We start from the raw sequence: 8,783 nt of genomic DNA on the forward strand, positions 1-8,783 counted from the left end.
ATATGCAAATCATACCACATGGGCAACATGACTGAAAAGCCTCATTTTCAGTAAGATGGAACAAGATAGCAACTTGTTGGAAGTAACACATTTTGATGTGTGCAGTCGAATGAGTGCTGAGGCATGCAGTGAATATCATTATGTTCTTACTTCACAGATGATTCGAGTAAATGTTGAGTATATTTACTTGATGAAACACAAGTCTGAATTATTGAATGGTTCAAGTAATTTCAGAGTGAAGTAGCAGATCATTGTGACAAGAGGATAAAATGTCTATGATATGATCATAGAGATGAATATCTCAGTTACGAGTTTTGGCATACAATTAAGACATTGTGGAAATTGTTTCGCAATTAATACCGCCTGGAACACCATAATGTGATGGTGTGTCCGAACATCATAGTTGCACCCTATTGGATATGGTGCGTACCATGATGTCTCTTATCGAATTACCACTATCGTTCATGGGTTAGGCATTAGAGACAACCACATTCACTTTAAATAGGGCACCACGTAATTCCGATGAGATGACACCGTATGAATTATGGTTTAGAGAAACCTAAGTTGTCGTTTATTAAAAGTTTGGGGCTGCGACGCTTATATGAAAAAGTTTCAGGTTGATAAGCTCGAACCCAAAGCGGATAAAATGCATCTTCATAGGAAACCCAAAACAGTTGGGTATACCTCCTAATTCAGATCCGAAAGCAATATGGATTGTTTCTAGAATCGGGTCCTTTCTCGAGGAAAAGTTTCTCTCGAAAGAATTGAGTGGGAGGATGGTGGAGACTTGATGAGGTTATTGAACCGTCTCTTCAACTAGTGTGTGACAGGGCACAGGGAGTTGTTCATGTGGCACCTACACTAATTGAAGTGGAAGCTTATGATATTGATCATGAAACTTCGGATCAAGTCACTCCCAAACCTCGTAGGATGACAAGGATGCGTACTACTTCAGAGTGGTACGTAATCCTGTCTTGAAGGTCATGTTGCTAGACAACAATGAACCTACGAGCTATGGAGAAGCGATGGTGGGCCCGGATTCCGATAAATGGCTTGAGGCCATAAAATCCGAGAGAGGATCCATGTATGAAAACAAAGTGTAGACTTTGGCAGAACGGCTCGATGGTCGTAAGGCTAATGAGTACAGATGGATTTCAAAAGAAAGACGGACAATGATGGTAAATGTCACCATTAAGAAAGCTCGACTTGTCGTTAAGATGTTTTCTGACAAGTTCAAGGAGTTGACTACGATGAGATTTTCTCACTCGTAGCGATGCTAAGAGTCTGTTGGAATTATATTAGCGATTACTGCATTATTTGTGAAATCTTGCAGATAGGATGTCAAAACATTGTTTCCTCGACGATTTTAATGAGGAAAGGTTGTATGTGATACAACCGGAAGGTTTTGTCAATCCCGAAAGATGCTAATAAGTATGCAAAGCTCCAGCAATCCTTCTAAGGACTGGAGTGAGCATCTCGGAGTTGGAATGTATGCTTTGATGATGATCAAAAATTTTGGGTTTGTACAAAGTTTATGAGAAACTTGTATTTCCAAAGAAGTGACTGGGAGCACTATAGAATTTCTGATGAGTATATGTTGTTGACATATTGTTGATCAGAAGTGACATAGAATTTCTGGAAAGCATATAGGGTTATTTTGAAAGTGTTTTTCAATGGAAAGCCTGGATTAAGCTACTTGAACATTGAGCATCAAGATCTATAAGGATAGATCAAAATGCTTAATAATACTTTCAAATGAGCACATACCTTGGCATGATCTTGAAGGTGTTCAAGATGGACCAGTCAAAGAAGGAGTTCTTGCCTGAGTTGTAAGGTACGAATTTAAGACTTAAAGCTCGACCACGGCAGAATAGAGAGAAAGGACGAAGGTCATCCCCTATGCTTAAGACGTAGGCTCTTCAATATGCTATGCTGTGTACCGCACCTGAAGTGTGCCTTGCCATGAGTCAGTCAAGGGGTACAAGAGTGATCCAAGAATGGCTCACAGGACAGCGGTCAAAGTTATCCTTAGTAACTAGTGGACTAAGAAATTTTCTCGATTATGGAGGTGGTAAAAGAGTTCGTCGTAAAGGTTGCGACGATGCAAGCTTGACACCTATCCGGATAGCTCTGAGTAGAGAGACCGGATACATATAATGGAGCAATAATTTAGAATAGCTCCAAGTAGAACAGTTGTTTGGAATAGCTCCAAATAGAGCGTGGTAGCTGCATCTAGGAGATGACATAGAGATTTGTAAAGCACACACGGATCTGAAAGGTTCAGACCCGTTGACTAAAACCTCTCTCACAAGCAACATGATCAAACATAAAACTCATTGAGTGTTAATCACATAGTGATGTGAACTAGACTACTGACTCTAGTAAACTCTTGGGTATTAGTCACATGGCGATGTGACCTGTGAGTGTTAATCACATGGCAATGTGAACTAGATTATTGACTCTAGTGCAAGTGGGAGACTGTTGGAAATATGCCCTAGAGGCAATAATAAAAGTATTATTATTATATTTCCTTGTTCATGATAATTGTCTTTTATTCATGCTATAACTGTATTATCCGGAAATCATAATACACATGTGAATACATAGACCACAATATGTCCCTAGTGAGCCTCTAGTTGACTAGCTCGTTGTGATCAACAGATAGTCATGGTTTTCTGGCTATGGACATTGGATGTCGTTGATAACGGGATCACATCATTAGGAGAATGATGTGATGGACAAGACCCAATCCTAAGACTAGCACAAAAGATCGTGTAGTTCACTTGCTAGAGCTTTGCCAATGTCAAGTATCTCTTCCTTCGACCATGAGAGCGTGTAACTCCTGGATACCGTAGGAGTGCTTTGGGTGTATCAAACGTCACAACATAACTGGGTGACTATAAAGGTGCACTACAGGTATCTCCAAAAGTATCTATTGTTTTATGCGGATCGAGACAGGGATTTGTCACTCCGTGTAAACGGAGAGGTATCTCTGGGCCCACTCGGTAGGACATCATCATATGCGCAATGTGACCAAGGAGTTGATCACGGGATGATGTGTTACGGAACGAGTAAAGTGACTTGCCGGTAACGAGATTGAACAAGGTATTGGATACCGACGATCGAATCTCGGGCAAGTAACATACCGATAGACAAAGGGAATTGAATACGGGATTGATTAAGTCCTTGACATCGTGGTTCATCCGATGAGATCATCGTGGAACATGTGGGAGCCATCATGGGTATCCAGATCCCGCTGTTGGTTATTGACCGGAGAACGTCTCAGTCATGTCTACATGTCTCCCGAACCCGTAGGGTCTACACACTTAAGGTTCGATGACGCTAGGGTTATAAAGGAAGTTTGTATGTGGTTACCGAATGTTGTTCGGAGTCCCGGATGAGATCCCGGACGTCACGAGGAGTTCCGGAATGGTCCGGAGGTAAAGATTTATATATGGGAAGTCCTATTTTGGCCACCGGAAAATGTTCGGGATTTTTCGGTATTGTACCGGGAAGGTTCTAGAAGGTTCCGGAGTGGGGCCCACCTGCATGGGGGGACCCACATGGACGTCGGTAGTGGGGGCAAGGCCCCACACCCCTGGTCAAGGCGCACCAAGATCCCCCCTTAGTAGGAATAAGATCATATCCCGAAGGGATAAGATCAAGATCCCTAAAAAGGGGGGATAACAATCGGTGGGGAAGGAAATAATGAGATTTCTTTCCTCCCACCTTGGCCAACGCCCAATGGACTTGGAGGGCAAGAAACCAGCCCCTCCACCCCTATATATAGTGGGGAGGCGCATGGGAGCTATACACGAAGTTCTGGCACAGCCCTACCTCTCTTCCTAATCCTCCTCTCCCATGGTGCTTGGCGAAGCCCTGCTGGATTGCCACGCTCCTCCACCACCACCACGCCGTTGTGCTACTGTTGGATGGAGTCTTCCTCAACCTCTCCCTCTCTCCTTGCTGGATCAAGGCGTGGGAGACGTCACCGGGCTGTACGTGTGTTGAACGCGGAGGTGCCGTCCGTTCGGCACTAGGATCATCGGTGATTTGAATCACGACGAGTACGACTCCATCAACCCCGTTCACTTGAACGCTTCCGCTTAGCGATCTACAAGGGTATGTAGATGCACTCTCTTTCTACTCGTTGCTGGTCTCTCCATAGATAGATCTTGGTGACACGTAGGAAAATTTTGAATTTCTGCTACGTTCCCCAACAGATAGTTGCTGTCCAATCTGATTGGGGAGGGGAATACGAAAAATTGAATTCCTTCTTCCAAAATCTTGGCATCTCACATCATGTGTCCTGCCCGCATGCTCACCAACAAAACGGTTCTGCCGAACGCAAGCATAGGAACATTGTCGAGGTTGGTCTTGCTCTTTTGGCAGGGGCATCCATGCCTCTCAAGTTCTGGGACGAAACTTTTCTCACAGCTGTTCATATTATCAACATGCTACCCAGTCGTGTCATTAACAATGAAACTCCAGTAGAACGACTTCTTCACACTAAACCAGACTATAAGTCTCTCCGTGTGTTTGGGTGTGCATGTTGGCCCAACCTTCGTCCCTACAACAACCGCAAACTCATGTTTTGCTCAAAACAATGCGTCTTCCTAGGGTATAGTGCACAGCATAAAGGGGTCAAGTGTTTAGATGTCTCCACTGGCCGTGTCTACATCTCACGAGATGTGGTCTTTGATGAAACAAAATTTTCGTTTGCTGACCTCCATCCCAATGCTGGTGCACTCCTTCGCAAAGAAATCCTTCTTTTGCCTTCTCATCTCACTAGTTTTGATCAAGGGGGACAAAATATTGATGATCTATTGACTAACCCATCTAATGATGTGCATGAGTTCCGTGTTGATGCAACAGAACAAAGCAGCGCGGCAACTACAGAAGCAGATGCAGAAAATGCAGACAAAACGACGCCTATTGAGCCATATTTCATGTGTCTCCCCGAAGGAAACAGATCCGCCTCGGGATCTGCCCATCTGCAGCGAATCGGATCCGCCTTGGGATCGGTTCCTACGAACGCGGCAGGTACAGGCGCCTCGTGATTTTTCCATGCTGACGTGGCAGCGACAGCCGCGGGAGCAGGCGCGACAGCTGCGGGAGCAGGCCCAGGCGCGGGTGCGCGCGCCGCGCTGTCCCCCAATCCACGTGACGGGCGCGGTCGGGCAGACGCGTTCTCGCATCGATCCCCGTGCGGTTGGGCGGAGGCGGCCCCGCATCGGTCCCCGTCAACCTGCGGTACGAGGTACGCCACCACTCCGGTGACGTACACGCGATGCGGTGACGCGCGACACAGGGAGGGCCCGACCAGCGCGGAGGTTCAGGCGGATACGCCATCATCACGCCATGATGACCTGCATGCACATGCACATGTTCCGGCGGGATCCTCTACGGCAAAATCACGTGTTCCACTTCAACAGTCAGCCGCAGAAAATCAAGGAGCATCTTCATCAGGATCAGATGTAGTCACACATGAGCAGCCTGCAGGATCCTCTGTGGCCACCGATCCTATTGCTTCCCAACCACGACGTACACGGCTGCAACAAGGGGTAATTCAACCTGTTAATTACAAGCATATAACCAAGTATGGTATGGTTTGTTCCACAGGTGAACCAGATGAGCCTAACACCCTTGCAGCAGCATTGTGTGATGAAAAGTGGAAGAAAGCCATGCATGAAGAGTACATGGCATTGATGAAAAACAAAATATGGCACCTGGTTCCCCCACAGCAAGGTAAAAATTTGATCGATTGCAAGTGGGTTTTCAGGATCAAGAGGAAAGCTGATGGAACCATTGATCGTTATAAGGCTAGATTGGTTGCAAAAGGCTTCAAACAGAGGTATGGCATAGACTACGAGGACACCTTCAGTCCAGTAGTAAAGGCGGCCACTATTCGCCTTGTCTTATCTATTGCTGTCTCTAGAGGGTGGAGTCTCAGACAACTCGATGTTCAGAATGTGTTTCTCCATGGTGTTCTGGAAGAGGAAGTGTACATGAAACAACCTCCTGGTTTTGAGAGTAAGAATGCTCCTTCTTTTGTGTGCAAGCTTGATAAAGCGTTGTATGGGCTAAAGCAAGCTCCAAGGGCGTGGTATGCTCATCTCTATCACAAAATGCAAGCACTTGGTTTTGTTCCATCTAAGTCTGACACATCATTATTTATCTACAAGAAGTCCAACACATGCATATTTGTTCCCATATATGTTGATGATATTATCGTGACTAGCTCATCTGATGAAGCAATCACAGGACTTCTTAAGGATTTGAGTGCAGACTTTGCCCTAAAGGATCTTGGTGACTTGCATTATTTTGGATTGAGGTAAAAAAACACAAGGATGGACTTGTTCTCTCTCAAGAAAAGTATGCTACTGACTTGGTCAAGAAAGCTGGGCTACAAGGATGTAAACCCTCTCTCACTCCATTATCCAGCTCAGAAAAACTTTCCCTTGCAGAAGGTGAACCCTTAAGTCAAGAAGACAGCACCAAATACAGGAGTCTGGTAGGAGCCCTTCAGTATCTCACACTTACCAGGCCTGATATTTCTTTTGTTGTTAATAAAGTCTGCCAGTTCCTCCATGCACCCACTAATGTTCATCTGACAGCTGCAAAACGCATAGTTCGATATGTTAAGCACACTCTGGGCTTAGGACTGAACTTCAGCAAATCACCTTTTACTCTAGTCAGTGCATTCTCTGACTCTGATTGGGCAGGTTGTCTTGATGACAAACGTTCCACTGGTGGTTTTGCAGTATTTTTTGGACCTAACTTGATATCATGGTGTGCACGTAAACAGGCAACTGTCTCTAGGTCTAGCACAGAGGCAGAATACAAGGCATTGGCCAATGCCACAACAGAGATCATCTGGGTTCAGTCCATGTTGAAGGAACTTGGTATACAAAGTAAACAGGCACCTTGTTTATGGTGTGACAACCTTGGAGCCACGTATCTCTCTGCAAATCCAGTGTTCCATGCCAGAACAAAACACATTGAGATAGATTTTCATTTTGTCAGAGAGAGAGTTGCTCAGAAGCAACTTGATGTATGCTTTGTGCATTCTAAAGATCAACTTGCAGATGGATTCACAAAGCCCTTGCCTACAAGAAGTTTTGAAGACTTCAAGCATAATCTCAATTTGATGAAGTTGTGATTAAGGGAGGGTGTTAAACAGCCGTATATGCAGCCGTATGTGTCATCTCAATGCGCTACATGTAACGTATTTCCTCTGGCAGTTAGGATAGGAGGTTTATCTCTTTCTCTTAAACTCTATCTCTAGCTATCTTGATCTCCAAGTTGTAATCCCTCTGTACGAGATCTAAACTGCTTGTATGCGCTACCAGGGTCTCGCACCCCTGTATATAACACGTACGGCGTCCCCTCTCGTGAGGCAAGACGTTTTCCGCATCGCACACATTCATGAACTAATCTATTTTTGTTTACATGGATAAACTAGTGACTAAAATCTACAATCATGCTTGTGGAGGCTGAATTATCGGAACTCATAGGAGGGATTTGTGTCTCCAGTCTTTCCAGATTACCCTCAACGGCCATATACCTCTTCGTGTTGCTCGGGGTTAGGCTGGGTATACCACTGACCCAAACCACCGATATAGATCAACACAGTCTATTGGATTTTCGTGAATGGACGGTCTGCACTACTTAGGGGATACCATAAAAGAGCTCAAAAAATGCTACTATAAAGCAACAGCGGTTCTAGTGCATGATTACATTATGGCTCCTATACAATTTAATTCAATCAACCATGGCACATCCTATTTTTTTCCAAATAAAGCTAATTGGGGGGGTTGTGGAATATCAGCAAGGTGATCAAGCTTGCTAGTTTGTTGATTCTGAGGAACTCAATTAAAATCATGTATGCAAAATCCCCAGCTACCCGAGACTGAACTTCCACAAAAAGAGTCATTGATGTTGATCTTGAGGAAACTTTCTCCTGGCTTTGACCAACGATCAGTACTAGGAAGAATTACTCGAGGAGTCCCACATTAGTGTTCAAGAATTTCAGATACCTGGCGTAGGGCTGCCCAGGAGATTGCACTAGGCAGATAAAGGGAGGGGACATCCAGTATTAACCACATTGCATGTCTTCCACGGGTTCTAGAGCATGGTTATAGACTCCAAATTCAAAAGGAAATCAACCGTCTGACTGGCATTGGAACGTGCTAAGAATCTGATTCGAACAAATCAAGGTTGTCAGCTCTTGAGATAACCTAAACAATCTTGCATTTGAGGAAGATATGACCTTAGTGCATGTCAAGCATGCGGCAAAATCTGACTAATTGGATTTGAAGTTAGTCATGGGGTAGTTCCTAAAAAACATAACAAATTGCCAAACACACATGTTTAAATTTTTTGTTGTTGCTTTAATGGTGTTTCAGATGGTTACGTTTCATCTCTCTCATCCAACAGTCGCAGTGCATGCAGGTTACATCATCAATTATTGCTTCTGCTCATGCGGCATTAGTAGTCTCTCAACATCCAAAAAAAGTAGTCTCTCAACATCCTGATCACACTGTTCCCCCTCTATTATCATTGTGGCTAAAACTACTAGTACTTAATAGATGCGAGGAAGTTTGTACTATAGGTCTATCTTGCTATCAAATAGAAGCCGAGACTAAGTCCAATATATATGGATGCCAGATATACATGCAAACAATAACTAGGACTGCAATATCTCACCAACCATAGTGTCAGTTATTTCTTTTGCGTAAACTTAAGAAAGTTTCAGCAATCATTACATCGCGCCACCGATA

The sequence above is a fragment of the Triticum dicoccoides genome, chromosome 1B, assembly GCF_002162155.2.
Source record: "Triticum dicoccoides isolate Atlit2015 ecotype Zavitan chromosome 1B, WEW_v2.0, whole genome shotgun sequence".
Classification (NCBI taxonomy): domain Eukaryota; kingdom Viridiplantae; phylum Streptophyta; class Magnoliopsida; order Poales; family Poaceae; genus Triticum; species Triticum dicoccoides.